At 38.3% G+C, this 24,701-nt stretch overlaps 1 long non-coding RNA gene across 1 annotated transcript in view; it reads right to left on the bottom strand.

Moving 5' to 3' along the window:
* LOC308638596 overlaps positions 1 to 24,701 on the bottom strand; it is a 91,209-nt gene that overhangs the window by 35,807 nt on the left and 30,701 nt on the right. The gene's annotated exons all lie outside the window — the stretch shown is intronic.

The raw sequence follows: 24,701 nt of genomic DNA, 5'->3' as shown, positions 1-24,701 counted from the left end.
AACTCTATTTACCACTGTTATTTTGTGTGAGCTCAAGGTAGTCTTTTATACTTTTTTTTAACGTTAATGACATTAGCATTTATTAAAGAGTTTTTAACTCACAAAACTTCTCTGTATACAAATTTTCCCTTACCATTTTTAAAATTTCTTACTGTTTTAGGTATACATGATAGTAGAGCAAATTTTGACATATTACACATACATGGAGTAAAACTTATTTTAGTTAGCATTCCATTCTTCAGGTGTACATGGTGTGGACCTTCCCTGGTGATGCATTTATATATGAACATAGAAAAGTTTTGTCTGATTCATTTACTGTCATTTCTATTCCTATTTCCCCTTTATTCCCTTCAGTCCAACTTTGTCTAATCCACTGAATTTCTATTCTCTCCCCCACCCTTGAGTGGTTTAGCATATTTTATATATATATATATATATATATATATATATATATATATATATATATATATATATATATATATATTTATATTATGTAATATATGTAATGTCTGTTTCATTCTACTATCCTTCCTATCCCCAATATCCCCTCCCCTCCCTGCACTCCTCTCTACTTAATCTAAAGTAACTATTCTTCTCCACCCCCCATTGTGAGTTAGCATCCACTTATCAGAGAGAATATTTGGCCTTTGTGGTGTGTGTGGGGGGGGGGGGGCTTATTTCACTTAGCATGATATTCTCCAACTCCATCCATTTGCCACCAGAAGCCATATTTTCATTCATCTTTAAAGCTAAATATTCCCTTGTTTGGGGGAATATATATAATCACATTTTATTTATCCATTCATCTGTTGAAGGACACCTAGGTTTGTTCTATGGTTTAGCTGTTGTGAATTGTGCGGCTATAAACACTGGTGTGGCTGTGTCCCTGTAGTATGCTGTTTTTAAGTCCTTTGGATATAGTCCGAGGAGAGGGATAGGTGGGTCAAGTGGTGGTTCCATTCTGGTTTTTCAAGGAGTCTCCATACTGCTTTCCATGGTATTTGCACAAATTTGCAGTCGGTCCCATGAGCAGTGTGTGAGTGTTCCTTTTCCCCACATCCTCACCAACATTTATTGTTGTATTATTAATCATTGCCATTCTGACTGAGATAAAATCTTAAACGAATTTTGATTAACGTCTTCCTAATTGCTACATGTGTTGAACGTTTTCTCATGCATTTTTAATTGATTATATTTCTTCTGTAAAGTGTCTGTTCTTGGCCCATTTGTTAAACAACAACCAAAAAAAAACTCAATTAAGTTTTGAGTTCTTTATATACCCTAGAGATTAATGCTTTATCTGAGGTACGTGTGGTAAAGACTTTATACAAATCTGTAGGTTCTCTCTTCACATTATTGTTTCTTTTGCTGAGAAGCAGCTTTTTAGGTTGACTCTATCCCATTTATTGATTCTGGATTTTTAATTCTTGTGCTGTAGGGGTCTTGTTATGGAAGTCAGATTCTGGACCAACATTCACCTCAGATTTTTAATTAGCATCCCAAGTTCATGAACGTTTCACTTTGTTTCTCTTACTATCTTGCCTTATAGATCTACATGTTCTAAAGGGTCATGTAATGATCTAGCTTCACATGCATGATTTTCTGATGACTGTTATTTTTCAATATGTAGCTGCAGATTAATTAAAGCACATACTTGCCTTGTGTAGGAAATATTCCATCAGTAGATCAACATCAAATACTAAAATATATATAAATATATATAATAGCCTGGATTCAAATGCATGCACATCCATTCCAGAGCTTGGCCCATAAAACTTGTTCTACACTAGTTCTACATTATATAACCTCCGTGAAAGCTGTTATAAATCCAAAGCCTGAGACCCACTCCCTAACGTTCTTTTTTTTTTAAGTGGGGGACGACAAAGATTAAACTCAGGGGCACGCAACCACTGAGCCACATCCTTCGCCCTATTTTATGTAGAGACAGGATCTCACTGAGCTTCTTAGTAAATCTCTTTCACTGAGGCTGGCTCTGAATTCATGATCCTCCTTCCTCAGCCTTCCAAGCTGCTGAGATTACAGGCATGTGCCACCATGCCCAGCTCCCCAGAGAGCCTTCTGTAACTGGTTGGAACCCACTTATTCATTATATTGTGGCCTAATCCTCACAACTAGAGGTGAAATTATTGAAAATCAGGGCAATTTAGACAAAGAGATTGGATTCAACAGCGCCTAGTTACACATCAAGTCCACATTACAACAAAGGTGTGGTCTGCAATTCTCCACCTCTCCAAAGAGCTCTTCTTAGCTCCACAAAGTTGGGAGTACTGGCCAACACTCTGCCATGGCTCATTTCAGAAGCCTCCAGGAGGTGAGTGTGTATGAGGGACAGTATTCCAGGTGGCACCTTGGTGATCATTGGGCCATGCCATGGAGTAAGGCATAGCCCAGATCAAAGGCACAAAACTTACATGTGGCTGGTCCAGGATGGGGGCTGCCCGAGGGGATGCTTTTCCTCTGCCCTTGATGTCTTGCCTAACTGTTCATATGCTGAAATACTTGTTCAATGACTTGCACTCTTTTCCTATTTTATGTTTCCCTCTCAGGTGGCTTTGGAAGTCTCATGCTTTGGCAGTCATTGTGACTTTCTTCAGTTTCCCAACCTCCCTCAGCCCATCCATGTGGAATTTCTGCCTGTGGATATTACAGTTTTCATTTTTAATATATTTCCATTAATCCAAGTTTCCAATTACCTCTAGCAAAAACAAATGCTTCACTCATTATCATGCCTGTACTCACCCTTCACATGTTGATGACAGTGGTCATCAAGAACTATCTTCTGATTTCTGCAACTGGAACGTAAGTGGGTCCACTTGAAATGACTGTCCTTTCTTTTGACAACAGATAATGGGGCTCCATTTTCATATAGGGTTTTAATGCTTTTATATATATTCATATGCAGTACCCAGGAAACTGAGCCTACTTTTACATGGCTTCTCTCAGAGAAGGTGGAGTTGATCCTGTAGGATCCTTAGAGTGGACTCCAGCTCAGACTGTGCCTTGGCTCTCACTAGATTCCATCTGCCTGTGATTTCTACGACATGTGACCTACAGCTCTTCCTCTACTTTTCTGTTTTCCATTTTATATTCGATTAATTTTAATATTTCACTCAGGGCTTGAACCACAGAACTGTCACTTTGGTAAGGATGACATACAGAACCATCACTACCCCCAAAAAGGGGTGCTCCTAGGGAGGAGCAGCCCATCACACACTGTAGGCAGAGAAACTGCAGGGCTACAGAGAAACTATGGGGGTGCAAGGAGTCCCTCACACCAAAGTAGAGGCATTATAAATTGTGGGACAGGTTTGGACTAATTTTATCTTAGGACCAGAATTAGAGTAATTTAAGTTTCCTTATCAACTTGAGAAAAGGATCTCAGTCAAGATCCCTTTCCAGATGTGTCCAGGAAACTCAGAGTTTGGAGCCCAGCTGTCTCAGGACTGCTCTTATCCATCAGAGAAGTAAAATTAAGAGACAGATGACATGTCCCCCTGGGGAAGCCACAGTTCTTGCCTTCTTGGGACCTTCTTGCCTTTCTACAGACATTAAAATTACAAACCTGCAGAGACAGGACTTAAACAAATCCTTTCCATAAAGCCTACAAGTGTTCATTCTCTGCTCAGCTGCACAGAGTCCTCCCTAGCTTAGTCACCTGAATAAGTGCCCCTGTGTCCTCAGATGCAGAGTCAGTGTGGGTTTTAAAAGGGCATGGGAGGAGGAATCTTGGTCTAGTGAGGTTTCCCAGTAGTTTCAGAGGAGACATTCACTCCAACAGTCCTAATGAGCCCAGAGGACTGTGTGTTCTGGGTGGCGCAATGAGGATATTGACTAAGGACGTTTGCTTCTTTGAGATTCTGCTAAAATGAGTCAATTTTTTTTATAGGGAATGTCAGTTTTACTTTTTCATTTTTTAAATTTAGTAACTTAATGGGACACAACTTACATGTGCTATATCATGTAGAGACTTTAAACACTACTAATTTGTATACTTATTATCAGGGATTTAATAAGTTTTAATATTTTTATTATTGATAATCTTGCCTTGGCCATTTCATGGAACAATTACTGTTGTTTGAGTAATTGTAGGTTTTGAAATCTTTAGAAGGAAATGAGGTTCTATATTCAAAACCTCATGTCCTCAAGTCGCCTTGCTACTGACTAAGGTAAAAAACCTGAGCATGGTTAAAAACTTTCTTTCAGTTGGTAAATGTCAAATAAGGGACCATGATGAGAAGGAAGTACAGTAAATACTTTTAAAAAACAAATTAATGTGCTGGTAATTTCCAATTCATGGTTGCAAATTATAGGCTTGTGAATATAACTCACAAGAATTTGGAAAAATATTTTTATCTATTAGTCCTTTCTGTTTTAATCACTAAAAAATACATTTTGCAAAAGGTATTTTTTAGGTAACAATGGGAATGTGTAAGAGGAACATTCAGGACAGTTGAAACCCATCCTGCCCTGGTCGCTTTTAGATCTTTTTTCCAAAATTCAATTTTGTGTGTCATTAGGATGCACAGATACATGTGGCCCTATCTCCTTTTCTTGTCACTAATACACAAAGAACAAGATAAAGCAGGATGTGACTCTTCCATCACACCATCACTCGGGGAAACAGACCCTCCGGCAGGACCACATGGGTTTCCCAGTAATGAGAGCTTGGGGTCTGCAGAGAAGTGCATGGGCATTCTTGTTCCTTGAGGAGGTCCACAAAACAGGGTAGAGGAGAGTGTGGCTGTGGAGTCTCTAATCAAGACCTCCAGAGACCAAGCAGTAAGCAAGTCTGATTTTATTGTGCAGTTACCATGTATATGTACTCAGGCAGTGCCTAAGCAAAATATAGACAGCCACCAATGCAATGTCTGCTAACTGTCCTTGCAGTGAACAATCAACAAGTGGGACTGCAACAGGTGGCCTCATACCCAGAGTTGTGCCGATGGGGTAAGCAGTTTGCCACTCGCACGCCTAGCATGAGGAATGGCCTGCCATGAAAACACCCTTAACCTATGCCCTGTATGCAGTACTCCATGCACTTGTCCCCACAGAGAAGCACCTCTGGGGCTGCTTCTTTTTTGACTTTAAAGAACAATTTCTCTTCTAGTGGCTTTTCTCAGGACAAATTTAAAATAATGGTAATATAAATATCATAGATGTAAGTGTGAACCCTGAGCTGTATTTTAAAACCCTGACAATTCACAAAAGCAACCCAGGATTCTCACCTCTACTTCTCACAAAGAGCTGCCATTCAGTCAAGTCTTGCCCAGGGTTTGCTCATTGTGTTACTGGAGGGTTGTTTTGAAGCAGAGGTGCTGGGTGATGGTGTCGCCCTCTCTGAGGTGGCAGTCATTTCTTCCTAGTGCTCTTCATAGATTCCCAGCACACAAAGAGTCACAGGTAAGAGGTTTCTGCCGAGGCTGACATCAGTCCCAATCCTACTTGCTTGAAACAAGTCCAGTCTCAATTCTCCATCTCCCTTTTGTCTGTTTTTACTTTACTGAATACCAAGGGGACATGGGGAGGGTTTGCAGTAGTGGTGAAGCTGAGCTGTGAGATGAGGACAACCCAAGCTGTAAGTGTGCACATGAGTTGCTAAGGGGTGAGGAAAGAGGATCTGTCACCCCTATGAGCAGGATGGTGCTCACACTGCATATGGGAGAAGAGATGTTTCTTCCTCTCACTTTCACCCTGGAACATGCCAACCCAGAGGGTCCAAAGAACCCAAACTTGCAGTGGGGTGTCCTTCTCCTGTAATTCTCTCTACTTCTGTCCTGACCACCAGCTCGTGTCCTCTGCCTTCGCAGTCCTCACTAGATGGTTGCAACACAGATGACGGTGCATGTATCATACAGCCACCCCCGACTTTAGTGACAGCACCATATCTAACATGACTCCCTTCTGGATCCAGATACTAGAGAGTCTTTACTATCAGCTCTAACAAAGAAAACTTCAGGCCAATATCTCTAATGAATATAAATGCAAACATCCTCAATAAAATTCTGACAAATCAAATACAAAGACATATCAAAAAGATCGTGCACCATGATCAAGTGGGATTCATCCCCAGGATGCAAGGTTGGTTCAACATACATAAATCAGTAAGTGTAATTCATCACATCAATAGACTCCAAGATAAGAACCATATGATCATCTCAACATATGCAGAAAAAGTATTTGACAAAATACAGCACCCTTCATGTTCAAAACACTAGAAAAACTAGGGATAACAGTAACTTATCTCAACATTGTAAAGGCTATCTATACTAAGCCCCAGGCCAACATCATTCTAAACAGAGAAAAACTGAAGGCATTCCCTCTAAAATCTGAACAAGACAGGGATGCCCTCTCTCACCACTTCTATTCAACGTAGTTCTTGAAATACTGGCCAGAGCAATTACATGAAAGAAATTAAAGGAATAAGTAGAGGAAAAGAATAACTTAAACTAGCACTATTTGCTGATGATATGATTCTATACCTAGGAGACCCAGGAAACTCCACCAGAAAACTTCTAGAACTAGTTAATGAATTCAGCAAAGTAGCAGGAAATAAAATCAACATCCATAAATCAAAGCCACTTCTGTATATCAGTGACAAATCCTCTGAGAGGGAAACGAGGAAAACTACCCCATTCACAATATCCTCAAAAAAAAAAAATACTTGGGCATCAACTTAACAAAAGAGGTAAAAAGATCTACATAATGAGAACTACAGAACCCTAAAGAGAAATCAAAGAAGATGGGAAGGTCTACCTTGCTCATGGATAGGCAAAACTAATATTATTAAAAATGACCATACTACCAGAAGCACTACACATATTTAATGCAATTCTGATCAAAATCCCAATGACATTCCTCATAGAAATAGAAAAGGCAATCATGAAATTCATCTGGATAAGTAAGAGACCCAGAATTGCTAAAACAATTCTAAGCAGGAAGAGTGAAACAGATGGCATCACTATACCAGACCTTAATCTATACCACACAGCAATAGTATGGTACTGGCACCAAATCAGGCTGGTAGACCAAAGGTACAGAATAGAGAACACAGAAACTAACCGGCATCAAGTGGGTACTCTTTCTTCTCAGCAGCGCATGGATAATTTTGAAAAGTAGACTATATACTATGCCACAGGGCAACTCTTAGCAAATACAAAGGAGTAGAGATACTACCATGATTTTCATCAGATCTTAATGGAATGAAATTGGAAATCAATGACAAAATAAAAAATTCTGCACCCATGGAGACTGAACAATATGCTACTGAATGAACAATGGGTTACAGAAGACATTGAGGAGGAGATTAACAAATTCTTAGAGGTAAACGAGAACATACACACAACATAGCAAAATCTTTCAGACACAATGAAAGCAGTACGAACAGAAAACTTCACTGCATGGAGTTCATTCCTCCAAAGAAAAAGCCTACAAATAAATGACATCACACTACATCTCAAAGCCCTAGAAAAAGAACGAGGAGCAAAAGCAGTAGAAGGCAAGAAATAATTAGAGCTGAAATCAAAACAAAAAGTTGGTTCTTTGAAAAATAAAATTGACAGACCCTGAGCCATGCTAATGAAGAGAAAGAGAGCCCAAATTACTAGCATATGTGATGAAAAAGGCAATATCACAACAGACACTATAGCAATGCAGAGGATAATTAGAAATTATTTTGAAAACATTCTCCAATAAAATAGAAGACATTGAGGCATAGGCAAATTTCTTAAGTCATATGATTGCCCAGATTAAGTTGTGTATGTCTTCCCGAATCAAAGAGACCAATATCAAGTGAGGAGATAGAAGAAGTCATCAGAAGCTCACCAACCAAGAAAAGCCCAGGACCAGATGGATACACACTGAGTTCTTTAAGTTCTTTAAGGAAGAACAAATATGCTTCAATTTATTTCAGGAAATAGAAAATGAGGGAGTACTTCCAAACTCATTCTATGAGGCCAATATCACCCTGATCCCAAAACCAGGCAAGGACACAAGGAAAGAAAACTTTAGACCAATAGCTCTAGTGAACATAGATGCAAAAATTCTCAACAAAATTCTGGCAAATCAAATACAAAAAGATTGTGCACCATGACCAAGTGGGATTCATCCCAGGGATGCAAGGTTGTTTCAACATTTAGAAATCAATAAATGTAATTCATCACACCAATAGACACAGAAACAGCATTTGACCAAATACAGCATGCTTTCATGTTCAAAACAGTAGAAAAAATAGGGATAACAGGAACATCTCAATATCATAAAGAACTATCTACACTAAGCCTCAGGCCAACATCATTCTAAATGGAGAAAAATTAAAGGCATTCCCTCTAAGAACTGGAACAACACAGGAATGCCCTCTCTTACAACTTCTATTCAACATAGTTCTTGAAACACTGGCCAGAGCAATTAGACGAAAGAAATTAAAGGAATACACATAAGAAAAGAAAAACTTAAATTAGCACTATTTGCAGATGATACGATTCTATACCTAGAAAACCTAAAGAGATCCACCAGAAAACTTCTAGAATAAATGAATTCAGCAAAGTAGCAGGTTATAAAATCAACATCCATAAATCAAAGGCATTTCTAATATCAGTGAAAAATCCTCATAGAAGGAAGTGAGGAAGACTACTCCATTTACAATAACCACACACATAAAAAAAATAAAACCAAAATACTTGGGAATCAAGTTAACTAAAGAGGTAAAAGATCTATACAATGAAAACTACAGAACCCTAAAGAGAAATCAAAGACGACCTTAGAAGATGCAAAGATCTACCTTGTTTTTGGATTGGTCATTTTGACAACAGTAATTCTGCCTTACTACCAAAAGCACTATACAGGTTCAATGCAATTCTGATCAAAATCCCAATGGCATTCCTCATATAAATACAAAAAGCAATCAGGAAATTCATCTGGAAAAATAAGAGGCCCAGAGTAGGCAAAGCAATTCTAAGCAGGAAGAGCAAAGCAGATGGTATTGTTAAACCAGACTTTAAACCATACTACAGAACAATAGTAATAAAAACAACATGGTATTGGCCCCAAAACAGGCTGGTAGACCAATGATACAGACTAGAGGACAGAGACTAACCCACAAAATTACAACTACCTTATATTAGACAAAGGTGCCAAGAACATGGACTGGAGAAAGGATAGCATCTTCAACAAATGGTGCTGGGAGAACTGGAAATCCATATGCAACAAAATGAAATTAAACCCCTCTCACCATGCACAAAAGTTAACTCAAAATGGATCAAGGACCTGAGAATAAAACCAGAGACTCTGTGTCTAAAAGAAGAAAAAGTAGGCCCTAATCTTCATCATGTGATATCAGGCCCCAACTTCCTTAATAAGACCCTATAGCGCAAGAATTAAAACCAAGAATCAATAAATGGGATGGAATCCAACTAAAAAGTTCCTTCTCAATGAAAGAAAATCTATGAGGTGAACAGAGAGCCTCCATCCACAAATTTTTACCCCTCACACATCAGAACACTAATTGAGGGTATATAAAGAACTTAAAAAGCACACACACAAAAAAACCCAATCAAAAGATGGGCCAAGGACCTGAACAGACACTTCTCAGAAGAGGAATGCAACCAATCAACAAATATATGAAAAAAGTTTCATCATCTCTATCAATTAGAGAAATGCAAAGTAAAACTACATAAGATATCATCTCACTCCAGTCAGAATGGCAGCTGTTTTTAAAGACAAAACAATAAGTGTTGGCCAGAATGTGGGGAAAGGTACACTCATACACTGCTGGTGGAACTGCAAATTGGTGCAGCCAATATGGAAAGCAGTGTGGAGATTTCTTGGAAAACTAGGAATGGCTATCCCACTCCTTGGATTATACCCAAAGGACTTAAAAACAGTATATTACAGGGACACAGCCACATCAATGTTCATAGCAGCACAATTCACAACAGCTAACTGTGGAGCCAACTAGATGCCCTTCAGTGGATGAATGGATAAAAAAAAATGTGGCATATGTACACCATGGAATATTGCTCAGCAATAAAAGAGAATAAAGTCATGGCATTTGCAGATAAATGGATGGCATTGGAGAAGATAATACTAAGGGAAGTTAGCCAATCCCCCCCAAAAAAAAAACAAATGCTGAATGTTTTCTCTGATATAAGGAGGGTGACTCATAATGGGGTAGAGAGAGGGAGCATGGAAGGAATAGATGAATTCTAGATAGGGCAGAGGGGTGGGAAGGGAGGGGCAGGGGATTAGCAAGGATGGTGGAATGGGATAGACATTGTTATCCAAGTACATGTATGAAGACATGAATTGGTGTCAACCTACTTTATATACAGAGATGAAATATTGTACTGTACATGTATAGTAACAATTCTAATGCATTCCACTGCCATTTATTTTTAAAAGATTTTTTTTAATTTTACAAAATGAAAAGTTGGCTCTTTGAAAAAATAAATAAATTTGATAAACCCTTATCCATGCTAATTTAGAGGAGAGAAAAACTCGAATTACATGGTAATATTTCCTTTTTCCACAAAGAAAAAGGAAATATTACCATGAACACTACAGAAATACAGAAGATTAGAAATTATTTTGAAAATTTGTACTCCAATAAAACAGAAAATATTGAAGACATCAACAAATGTCTAGAATCATAAAATTACCCAAACTGAGTCACGATGATATATACAAGTTAAACAGATCATTTTCAAGCAATGAAATACAAGACACCATCAAAGGCCTACCAACCAAAAAAAAAAAAAAAAAAAAAAAAAAAAAAAAAAAAAAAAAAAAAACCACCCAGGACTCAATGCATACAAGACATTGAAAGAACAACTGACACCAATACTCCTGAAATTATTCCATGAAATAGAATGAGTTTGGAAGTGCTCCCTCTTTTTCTGTGACGCCAAACCCACCCTGATTTTAAAATCAGACAAAGTCACAAAGAAAGCTTCAGAGCAATTAGTCTAATGAACATAGATGCAAAAATTCTGAAGAAAATTCTGGCAAATTGAATACCAAAACATTAAAAAGATTGTCACCATGATTAAGTGGGGTTCATCCCAGGGATGCAAGGCTCCCCATGTGGAAATCAATAAAGGTAATGCATCACATCAATAGACAAAGACTCATACGACCATCTCAATAGATACAGAAAAAGCATTCAACAAAATACCGCAGTCTTCATATTGAAAACACTAGAAAAACTAGGGATAACAGGACATAGCATAGAGAGCCTTTATGATGTTGAGATAAGTCTCAGGCCAACATCATTCTAAATGGAGAAAAATTAAAGGAATTCCCTCTAAAAACTGGAACAACACAGAGAGGACCTCTTTCACCACTTCTATTCAACATAGTTCTTGAAAAACTGGCCAGAGCAATTAGACAGGTGAAAGAAATTAAAAGAATATGAATAGGGAAAGAAGAACTCAAACCATCAATATTTGCTGATGGCATTATTCTATACCTAGAAGATCCAAAAATTCCACCAGAAAACTAGAACTAGTAAATGAATTCAGCAAAATAGCAGGATATACAATCAACACCCATAAATCAAAGGGAATTTGTACATCAGTGACAAGTCCTCTGAAAGAGAAACTAGGGAACCTACCCCATTTACAATAGCCTAAAAAAAAACACACAACTTAGGAATCAACATAATGAAAGAGATAAAAGACCTCTACAATGAAAACTACAGAATGCTAAAGACAGAATCCAAAGAAGACCTTAGAAGATGGAAAGATCTACCTTGCTCCTGGATAGGCAGACACAATACTGTCAAAATGACCATACTACCAAAAGCACTATACAGATTCAATGCAATTCCAATCAAAATCCCAATGACATTCCTTATGGAAATAGAAAAAGCAATCATGAAATTAATTCTGGAAAATATAAAGAGACCCAGAATAGCCAAAGCAATCCTTAAAGAAGAGGGAGGCATGTGGCATCACTGTACCAGACCACAAACTATACTTCAGAGCAATAGTAACAAAAACAGCATGTTACTGACACCAAAATAGACATGTAGACCAATGGAGCGGAATAGAAAACACAGAGAATAACCCACATAGAGGCTGGCGATGTGGCTCAAGCGGTAGCATGCTCGCCTGGCACACATGCGGCCCAGGTTCAATCCTCAGCACCACATACAAACAAAGATGTTGTGTCTGCCGAAAACTAAAAAAAAATAAATATTAAAAAAAAGAATAACCCACATAAATACAGTTATCTGATACTAGATAAAGGTACCAAAAACATACTGGCAAATAGATAGCCTCTTCAACAAATGGTGCTGGGAAAACTGGAAATCCATATGCAGCAAAATGAAAGTGAACCCTATCTCTCACCATGCACAAAACTCAACTCAAAGTGGAGCAGGGACCTAGGAATTAAACCAGAGACTCTGCACCTAAGAAAAAGTAGTTCCAAATCTTCATGTTGGATTAGGCCCCAACATTCTTAACAAGACTCCTATAGAAAAAGGATTAAAACCAAGAAACAAAAAGTGGATGGATTCAAACTGAACAGCTTCTCAGCAAAAGAAACAATGAGGTGAAGAGACAGCCTACATCCTTGGAGCAAATTCTTACCACACACACACACACACATATCAGATACAGCACTCATCTCTAGGGTATATGAAGAGCTCAATCTTAACACCAAAAACAATAACCCAATTAATAAATGGACCAAGGAACTGAACAAGCACTTCTCAGAATATGATATACAATTGAGCAACAAATATATATGAAAAAGTTCAACATAGCAATTAGAGAAATGCAAATCAAAACTAAGATTTCATCTCACTCCAGCCAGAATGGCAGCTATTATGCATATAAACAGTAAGTGTTTGTGAGGATGTGAGGGGAAAGGCACACTCATACACTGGTGGTGGGAATGTAAATTGGTGCAGCCAATATGGAAAGCAGTGTGGAGATTCCTTGTAAAACTGGGAATGGAACCACCACTTTACTCAGCTATTTCTCTCCTTAGTTTATACCCAAAGGACTGAAAAACAACATACTACAGGGACACAACCACATCAATGTTTATAGCAGCACAGTTCACAACAGCTAAACCGTGGAGCCAATCTCGATGCCCTTCAGTGGATGAATGGATAAAAAATATGTGGTATATAACACAATGGAATATTACTCAGCACTAGAAGAGAATAAAATCATGGTATTTGTCAGTAAATGGATGGAGTTGGAGAAGATAATGCCAAGTGAAGTTAGCCAATCCCAAATAACCAAATGCCAAATATTTTCTGATATTTGTGGTGTGACTCACAGTGGGGTAGGGAGGGAGAGCATTGAAGGATTAGATTAATTCTAGATAGGGAAGAGGAGTGGGAGGAAAATGGAGAGGGAAAGGGATTAGCAAGGATGGTGGGATATGATCAACATCATTCAAAGATACATGTATGAAAATTTGAATTTGGTGCTAACGTACCTTATATACAAACAGATATGAAAAATTGTGTTAAATATGTGTATTAAGAGTTATAGTGAGAAGATCCAACATGGCGGCGGGCACAGAGAGATCAAATCTCTGACCTCTTCAGCTGCGCGGGCATAGGGAGTGTAAACTGTCTAAATGCTGTTTGCTCAGGATCACTAGGCAATGCTGAGCTAACGTGGATCTGGGGCGAACAGTCCGGGCCTCTCAGAACACACACCGAGCCCGGATCGGCTGCATTCAAGCTCTCATTCGCCTGCTTCTCACAGCCAAACCGCTATGACTCAGCACTAACAATCCCACCAAAACAACTGGTCGGCCCTTCTGATCCTACGGAAGTAAATGCCAACCGAGCCTGCATAGGCAGTGGCCACAGGATTGAAACGGGGCTTGGGAGAGACAGTCAGGACCCACCCGTTGTATTGGTCACCCGGCAAAGGGAACGAACTGTCACCATTTGCATGGAATACCACCATGACAGAGAACTGACGTCACCAAAACGCAGCGGAGGAGATAAATTCATTGAAACCATTGGCAACAGGTGTGTAATCCCCTAGCCATTCATCTGTACACATTGGGGAAACCTTAAGGTCCCCTCCCAGCTCTCCCGTAAGGGCCCCTCCCAGCTCTCCCATGAGCGCGATAGCTAGCCCGAGGGAATCAGGAGTGGCGCGGGACCCGCTGCGCGGATCTCCCGGCTACCACTTCCACCAGTGCTGACAACTGAGGTCTCTTGCACCAGCTTCCAGGGGCGTGGCTACCAGAGGGCAAGCAAATTCGCTGGGGGTTCTCAGCCCCAAGCTGTACAAACTTAGGGTCTGAAGGAATGGCAAACAGGGACAGTGTGTCCAGGCGTTCATGAAAACAGAGCTCCCAGGAGCAGCAGACCTGGCGTGTAGCCAGTATTGTGGTGAGCGGCACCCGTGAGGGGCATGGCTTGAGGAAAAGTGGGGAAATGTCTAGACACAAGAGAAGGCCCTAGGCACCCAGGATTGGAGACCCGCCCAGTCTGGGAGGAAGAGCTGCTGCACAGTGATTGGTTCCCGCCTATTGAGAGGAGAAGCTTGGCCTGGTGGGCAGAGCGCCGCCTACTGGAAGAGAAGTTAATCAAACTCTAAGACTGCATTTATTAATTATTTTTTAATTTGGGTTTTTTATTTTCATTTTTTTGTTGTTGGTTTTTAAATATTTTTAAATTTTTTTTAATTTTAATTTTCATTTTTTATTATTTTTTAATTTGTTTTTTCTTTTTTATTTTCTATTTTTTTCTTTTCTCTTTTCATTTCTTTTCAATTCTCTTATTCCCCCTTCCTTGAATTCTATCTGCTTACTCTCATTCTATTTAGTGACTTCTTCCCTTCCCTTCTAATACCTTTCTTCCCAAGCATCAAATAAATTTATAGGAGTAAACAGTAACTCAGCAGTCAAACAGAACAAGAAGTAACATGAGCAGCATGAAAAAGCAAGGAAGAAAAGGAGTACAAACAATGCAGGACAGCCTAAATATTCAGGAGGACCGAGAGCCATCAGAAAGATGGTCATATAAGGAACTCAAAGAATACCTTAGACAGACGGAATGGAACCTTAAAGAGGATACGAGACAGCAAATTCAAACAGTGAAAGAATGCATTGAAAATGAATTACATAAACAGATAAAAGAAGAAGTTAAGCATCTTTATCAGGAGATAGAGATTATAAAAAAATCAAACAATAATTCTAGAAATGAAAGAAACTATAAACCAAATTAAAAATTCAAATGAGAGTATCACTAACAGAGTGGAGCAAGTAGAAGAAGCCAGAACGTCAGATAATGAAGACAAAATATATCATCTTGAAAAGAGTCTAGCCAACTCAGAAAGGCTGGTTAAAAATCACGAGAAAAACATCCAAGAGATATGGGAAAACAAAAAAAAAAAACAAATTTAAGAGTCATTGGGATAGAGGAAGGCACAGAGATTCAAACCAAGGGAATGAGTAACCTGCTGAATGAAATAATTACAGAAAACTTTCCAGAAATAAAAAAGGAAAAAAATATACAAATTGTAGATGCATACAGGACACAGAACATACAAAATCACAGTAGACCAATGCCAAGACACATTGTTATGAAGATATCCAATATACAGAACAAAGAGAAAATATTAAAAGCTACAAGAGAAAGGAGGCAGATTATTTAGGGGTAAACCAATAAGGTTAACAACAGATTTTTCATCACAGACGCTGAAAGCAAGAAGATCCTGGAACAACACATTTCAAACACTGAAAGACAATGGATGCCAACCAAGAATTCTGTATCCAGCAAAATTAATCTCCAGGTACGACAATGAAATAAAAATCATTCATGATAAACAAAAGCTAAAAGAATTTGCAGCCAGAAAACCAGCATTGCAAAGCGTCTAGAGCAAAACACTACATGAGGAAAAAGAGAAAAACAATAACCAAAACCATCAGTGGGAAATGCCTCGGTAAAGACAGAGGGCGGGGGGAAAGCTAATCATGGAGAAACAAACTAAATTATAAAAAAAAAGATAAATAATCAAACATGGATGGAAGTACAAACCATATATCAATAGTAACTCTAAATGTTAATGGCTTAAACTCTCCAATAAAGCGACATAGGCTGGTATCATAGATTAAAAAAACAAATCCAACAATAGCCTCCAGGAGACACATCTGATTGGAAAAGACATACACAGGCTGAAGGTGAAAGGATGGGAAAAAATATACCACACACACGGTCCTCGTAAGCAAGCAGGGGTGGCCATCCTCATATCGAATAAAATCGACTTCAAGACTAAGTTAATCAAAAGGGATAAGGAAGGACATTATATACTGTTAAAAGGAACCATTCACCAACAAGACATAACAATTATCAATATTTATGCACCAAATAATGGTGCTGCGACATTCATAAAACAAATTCTCCTCAAGTTCAAGAATCAAATAGACCACAACGCAATAATTATGGGTGACTTCAACACACCTCTCTCACCATTGGACAGATCCTCCAAACAAAAGTTGAATAAAGAAACTATAGAACTCAATACCACAATCAATAACCTAGACTTAACTGACATATATAGAATATATCAACCATCATCAAATGGATATACTTTTTTCTCAGCAGCACATGGATTCTTCTAAAAAATAGACCATATATTATGCCATAGGGCAACCCTCAGTAAATATAAATGGGTGGAGATAATACCATGCATTTTATCTGATCATAATGGAATGAAATTGGAAATCAATGATAAAAGAAGGAAGGAAAAATCCTACATCACATGGAAAATGAACAATATGTTACTAAATGATCAATGGGTTACAGAAGACATAAAGGAGGAAATAAAAAAATTCTTAGAGATAAATGAAAATACAGACACAACATATCGGAATCTATGGGACACAATGAAAGCAGTTTTAAGAGGGAAATTCATCGCCTGGAGGTCATTCCTCAAAAAAAGAAAAAACCAACAAATAAATGAGCTCACACTTCATCTCAAAGCCCTAGAAAAGGAAGAGCAAAACAACAGCAAATGTAGCAGAAGGCAAAAAATAATTAAAATCAGAGCAGAAATCAATGAAATTGAAACAAAAAAAAACTATTGAAAAAATTAACAAAACTAAAAGTTGGTTCTTCGAAAAAATAAATAAGATCGACAGACCTTTAGCCATGCTAACGAAGAGGAGAGAACTCAAATTACTAACATACGGGATGAAAAAGGCAATATCACAACAGACGCTACAGAAATACAGAAGACAATTAGAAATTATTTTGAAAACCTATATTCCAATAAAATAGAAGATAGTGAAGACATCAATAAATTTCTTAAGTCATATGATTTGCCCAGACTGAGTCAGGAGGATACACACAATTTGAACAGACCAATATCAATGGATGAAATTGAAGAAGCAATCAAAAGACTACCAATCAAAAAAAGCCCAGGACCAAATGGGTATACAGTGGAGTTTTACAAAACCTTTAAAGAATTAATACCAATACTTTTCAAGTTATTTCAGGAAATAGAAAAAGAGGGAGCTCTTCCAAATTCATTCTATGAGGCCAACATCACCCTGATTCCAAAACCAGACAAAGACACCTCAAAGAAAGAAAACTACAGACCAATATCTCTAATGAACCTAGATGCAAAAATCCTCAATAAAATTCTGGCGAATCGAATACAAAAACACATCAAAAAAATTGTGCACCATGATCAAGTAGGATTCATCCCTGGGATGCAAGGATGGTTCAATATACGGAAATCAATAAATGTTATTCACCACATCAATAGACTTAAAAATAAGAACCATATGATCATCTCGATAGATGCAGAAAAAGCATTCGACAAAGTACAGCATCCCTTTATGTTCAAAACATTAGAAAAACTAGGGATAACAGGAAATTACCTTGACATTGTAAAAGCTATCTATGCTAAGCCTCAGGCTAGCATCATTCTGAATGGAGAAAAGTTGAAGGCATTCCCTCTAAAATCTGGAACAAGACAGGGATGCCCTCTCTCACCACTTCTATTTAATTTAGTCCTTGAAATACTAGCCAGAGCAATTAGACAGACAAAAGAAATTAAAGGCATAAAAATAGGAAAAGAAGAACTTAAATTTTCACTATTTGCAGACGACATGATTCTATACTAGAAGACCCAAAAGGGTCTACAAAGAAACTACTAGAATTAATAAATGAATTCAGCAAAGTGGCAGGATATAAAATCAACATGCATAAATCAAAGGCATTTCTGTATATCAGCGACAAAACTTCTGAAACGGAAATGAGGAAAAACACTCCATTCACAATATCCTCAAAAAAAATAAAATACTTGGGAATCAACCTAACAAAAGAGGTGAAAGATTTATACAATGAAAACTACAGAACCCTAAAGAGAGAAGTAGATGAAGATCTTAGAAGATGGAAAAATATACCCTGTTCATGGATAGGCAGAACTAACATCATCAAAATGGCGATATTACCCAAAGTTCTCTATAGGTTTAATGCAATGCCTATCAAAATCCCAATGGCATTTCTTGTAGAAATAGATAAAGCAATCATGAAATTCATATGGAAAAATAAAAGACCCAGAATAGCAAAGGCAATTCTAAGCAGGAAGTGTGAATCAGGCAGTATAGCAATACCAGATTTCAAACTATATTACAGAGCAATAGTGACAAAAACAGCATGGTACTGGTACCAAAACAGGCGGGTGGACCAATGGTATAGTATAGAGGACACAGAGACTAATCCACAAAGTTACAACTATCTTATATTCGATAAAGTGGCTAAAAGCATGCAATGGAGGAAGGATAGCATCTTCAACAAATGGTGTTGGGAAAACTGGAAATCCATATGCAACAAAATGAAACTGAATCCCTTTCTCTCGCCATGCACAAATGCTAACTCAAAATGGATCAAGGAGCTTGATATCAAACCAGAGACTCTGCGTCTGATAGAAGAAAAAGTTGGCTACGATCTACATATTGTGGGGTCGGGCTCCAAATTCCTTAATAGGACACCCATAGCACAAGAGTTAGTAACAAGAATCAACAAATGGGACTTACTTAAACTTAAAAGTTTTTTTCTCAGCAAGAGAAACAATAAGAGAGGTAAATAGGGAGCCTACATCCTGGGAACAAATTTTTACTCCTCACACTTCAGATAGAGCCCTAATATCCAGAGTATATAAAGAACTCAAAAAATTAGACAATAAGATAATAAATAACCCAATCAACAAATGGGCCAGGACCTGAACAGACACTTCTCAGAGGAGGATATACAATCAATCAACAAGTACATGAAAAAATGCTCACCATCTCTAGCAGTCAGAGAAATGCAAATCAAAACCACCCTAAGATACCATCGCACTCCAGTAAGACTGGCAGCCACTATGAAGTCAAACAACAACAAGTGCTGGCGAGGATGTGGAGAAAAGGGTACACTTGTACATTGCTGGTGGGACTGCAAATTGGTGCGGCCAATTTGGAAAGCAGTATGGAGATACCTCGGAAAGCTGGGAATGGAACCACCATTTGACCCTGCTATTGCCCTTCTCGGACTAGTCCCTGAAGACCTTAAAAGAGCATGCTACAGGGATACTGCCACATTGATGTTCATAGCAGCACAATTCACAATAGCTAGACTGTGGAACCAACCCAGATGCCCTTCAATAGATGAATGGATAAAAAAAAAATGTGGCATTTATACACCATGGAATATTATGCAGCACTAAAAAATGACAAAATCATGGAATTTGCAGGGAAATGGATGGCATTGGAGCAGATTATGCTTAGTGAAGCTAGCCAATCCCTAAAAAACAAATACCAAATGTCTTCTTTGATATAATGAGAACAACTAAGAACAGAGCAGGGAGGAAGAGCAGGAAGAAAAGATCAATATTAAGCAGATACATTAGGTGGGAGGGAATGGGAGAGAAAAGGGAAATTGCATGGTAATGGAGGGAGACCCTCATTGTTATACAAAATTACACATAAGAGGTTGTGAGAGGAACGGGAAAATAAACAAGGAGAGAAATGAAATACAGTAGATGGGGTAGAGAGAGAAGATGGGAAGGGAGCGGAGGGGGGATAGTAGAGGATAGGAAAGGTAGCAGAATACAACAGCTACTAATAGGGCATTATGTAAAAATGTGGATGTGTAACCGATGTGATTCTGCAATCTGTATTTGGGGTAAAAATGGGAGTTCATAACCAACTTGAATCTAATGTATGAAACATGATATGTCAAGAGCTTTGTAATGTTTTGAACAACCAATAAAAAAAAATAAAATAAAATAAAATTATGCAAATCTACACCAACTAATTTTTACTGAATTTGCCTTTCAGGTTTTGCCGATTCTTTTATACCAGTAGGTCAAACAAATTAATTTTTACAATTTTCACTCTTTTTATAGAGAAACAGGAAGAAAAGTCCCTAGGAAGGACACCAGTTCCTTATGTCCCCCAAATTTTTATACGCCCTTCTAACACCCAAGAGTGATTACTAATTTTCTAGTAATATAACTAGTAATGCCTTAACTATGGAGGAAAATGTGTTCCAAAGTGACCCTACACCACTCAGGCTTGAGGAGAAAATGATGTGAGGTGACTCTAAAAGAACATCCCAGCTGAGGGGCTGCATGGTGGCACCTTTAATGCCAGCAGCTATAGAGGCTAAGGCAGGAGGATTCTGAATTTGAGGCCATCCTCACAACTCAGTGAGGTCCTAACCACATTAGAAAGGCCCTGGCTCAAAATAAAAAGTAAATAAAAATCACTTGGGAGAGGCTTCAGTCCTGAAGTACCTTGAAGTTCAACCCCAGTCCCAACAATATACACAGGGAGATGCAAGGTGGCACGTTCAGTAAGCAGAATTTCTTGGAGCTCACCTGCTTGGGACTCCAGCAGCGGGAATCCTGCTTCTCCCCAAAGTGGATGAGAAAGGATTGCATTACTACTCAATAGTGGACAAAGAGCCCAAGAACAGTAGAAATTTGAGTGCATTAAATGAGGCAAAGGGAAAAAAATAGAGAAAGCTGCTTGCAGGAGGAGTGGAATTAGCACACAGGGCAGAAAAAGCTGAACACTTCTAAAAAGGGGGGCTTAGTGCAGGAAACCTGGAGACTGATGGCCCACCTACCCTAGTCCATATGGAGGCTGTGGGACTCAGTAAACCGGACCAGGGAGGATGCCCTGAGCTTACCAACCACCAGCTGGGAACTGAGCCAGGAGCCATGGTGGGATTAATGCACACCTACCTATAGGTAGCTGGGAAGTAAGATCCTGGGGTCTCTGGGGTGGGGGGGAAATCACATGATTTTACCTGAGTCTAGCAAGGACACAAGAGGCATCACAATATGGTCCTTAAATCATACTACAGAGCTATAGTAACCAACACAGCAAGGTATTGCCACAAAAACAGACATGCAGAACAAGGAACAGATTAGAAGGCACAGAAACAAACCCATTGAAGTACAGTTATACTAGACAGAGAGGCCAGAAACATACATTGGAGAAAATATAGCCTCTTCAGCAAATTGTTTTGGGAACAAATGGAAATTCATATATAGCAAAATGAAATTGAACCTCTAACACTCACTTTGCACAATAACCAAACTCAATGTGGATCAAGAATGTGGTCAATAGACCAGAGACCCTGCTCCTATTAGAAGAAAATGTAGGCCCAGCTCTCAATTATTTCAGCTTAGAAACCAACTTCCTCGACAAGACTCCTGAAGTTTAAGGAATACAGTCCAGAATCTATAAATGGGATGAGGCGAATCCAAGATGTCAAAGGAGAGGAGATACCATTTCTGGCTGCTCTGTGCATGAATTTGAGAAAGCAATCAAGTGGCTTCTCCACGGGGTCTCACCCTGACAGTACACAACATCCTAGAGTCTCTAACAGGACCCCATAAAGAGGATTTTCATAGAATCTACCAGTTATGGGAACACTGAGCAGATCTCAGAGCCTCTGTGTTCTGATAAGACTCCAGACCCGGGTCCCGAAGCCTGCAGTTTAAGCACATGCACGACTCTCAAGTGGTGGAGCAGAAACACCAAGTCAGCACCTCTGCAGAGCACCAGAACTCCAGACCACGCTCCAATCCCACGCAGGTCACCAGACAGAAGTCTAGCCACCACACGAGGACATCCCAGCTCCCCCTACCTCACCAGACACCCCAATGTGGGAAACAGATGGACCTCATCTTGGAAAACCTTTCTCACCATCTATTGGTATGTGTGGCTACCAGCCAGGTCTGTGACTGAACAGGTGATGTATTGTGATATTGGGAACTGTCACCATTGTCCTTCCCCACAAACAAGGGATCTTGGAACTATACAAGACCACTACAGATCAATAGGGTAAAAACTAACACACCAGTCCCACAGAGTGGGAAAGAAACATGAGAAACATAAAAGACAAGGGAAGAAAGTACCACAAACAATTCAAGACAACACATCATTAGAAGAATTAACAGAGACAGCAGAAAAAAATGACAAAGATTTCAGGATTTACATGAAGCAGATGTTCTGGAGTCTCAAAGAAGATATCAGACAATAAATAAAGTCAGTGAAAGATCACTTTGACAATGAGCTACATAAACAAATCCAAGAAGCAAAAGATCACCTCTACAGGGAGAGGGAGGTTATAAAATACACAAATCCTTGAAAATGAAATAACAAACCAAATTAAAAACACTAATGAGAGCATTAGCAGCAGAGTAGACCACTTAGAAGATAGGACATCAGACCAAGACAAAGTATATCATCTTGAAAAGAATGTAAACAGCACAGCAAGACTGATTAAAAAGAAAAAACCATGAGCAGAATGTCCAAGAAAAATGGGGTAGCATAAAAGGACCAAATTTAAGAGTTATTGGAATAGAGGAAGCCATAGAGGTCCAAACCAAAGGAGTTAGCAATCTATTCAATGAAATAATAGCAGAAAACTTTCCAGACATGAAGAATGAATTTGAAATCCAAATCCAAGAAGCCTACAGGATGCTGAATTTGCAAAATTACAACAGATCACACCAAGACACATAATGAAAATGCCCAACTTACAGAATAAGGAGAGAATTTTAAAAAGCCACAAGAGAAAAAATATCAGATTACATACAGAGGTAAACCAATTAGGATAATGGCAGATTTTCCAACATGAACCCTGAAAGCCAGAAGATCCTGGAACAATATATTTCAAACTCTAAAAAATAATGGGTTCCAACTGAGAATCTTGTACCCAGCAAAACTAAGCTTCACATTTGAAGAGGGAAAAAAAAAACTTCCATGACAAACAAAAGTTAGAAGAATTTATAGCTAGAAAACCAGCACTACAAAACATCCTTGGCAAAATAATTCATGATCAATAAATGAAAGTCAGTAGAGGGAGGTAGTACACTTGAAGAAAAACTAATCAAAGAGGAAAACCAAGCAAAGTTAAATAACAAAAATAAACAAGTATGGCTGGAAATACCAACCATGTCTCAATAATTGGTAGCTTAAACTCACCAATCAAAAGACACAGGCTAGCAGACTGGATTAAAAAAAAAAGACCCAACAATATGCTGCCTCCAGGAGACTCATTTGATAGAAAAATACATACACAGACTGAAGGTGAAAGATTGGAAAAAATCATACCAGTCATATGGACCTCAGAAGCAAGCAGAGATCTCCATACACATATCAAATAAAGTAGACTTCAAGCTGAAGTTAATCCAAAAAGCTAAAGATGGACATTACATACTGCTCAAGGGAACCATACACCAAAAAGACATAACAATCATTAATATACATGGCACAAACAATGGTGCGGCTATATTCAAACAAACTCTTCAAGTTCAAAAGTCAAATAGACCACAACACAATGATCTTGGGTGATTTTAACACACCTCTCTCACCACTGGACAGATCTTTCAAACAAAAGTTTAATAAAGAACTATAGAACTCAATAACACAATTAATAACCTAGACTTAACTGACATAGACTATATCAACCAACATCAAGTAGATACACTTTCTTCTCAGCAGCACATGGATTCTTCTCAAAAATAGACCATATACTATGCCACAGGGCAACTCTTAGCAAATACAAAGGAATAGAGATACTAGCCTGCATTTTATCATATCATAATGGAATGAAATTGGAAATCAATAATAAAGACGAAAAATTCCTGCCATACCATGGCAACTGAACAATATGCTACTGAATAAACAATGGGTTACAGAAGACATCAAGGATGAGATTTAAAAGTTCTTAGAGGTAAATGAGAACACAGACACAACATATTAAAATCTCTGGACACTATGAAAGCAGAACTAAGGAAAGTTCATTGCATGTAGTTCATTCCTTAATAGAAGAAAGAGCTAACAAATAAATGACCTCACATTACATCTCAAAGCCCTAGAAAAAGAAAAAATCAGCAGCAAAAGCAGTAGAAAACAAGAAATAATTAAAATCAGAGCCAAAAATCAATTAAATTGAAACAAAAGAAATAATTGAAAAAATGACAAAACTAAAAGTTGGTCCTTTGAAAAAATAAATAAAATTGACAGATCCTTAGTCACACTAACAAAGAGACATAGAAAGATAAATCAAATTACCAGAAGTAATAAAAAGGCAATATCACAGCAGATACTACAGAAATACAAAGGATAATTAGAAATCATTTTGAAAAATTATACTCTAATAGAATAGAAGATAGTGAAGGCATCAATAAATT

The sequence above is a fragment of the Spermophilus citellus genome, assembly GCF_964194105.1.
Source record: "Spermophilus citellus genome assembly, chromosome: 19".
NCBI lineage: Eukaryota > Metazoa > Chordata > Mammalia > Rodentia > Sciuridae > Spermophilus > Spermophilus citellus.
Note: the sequence above shows the minus strand (reverse complement) of the source record. Positions and strands in the feature narration are given on the sequence as shown.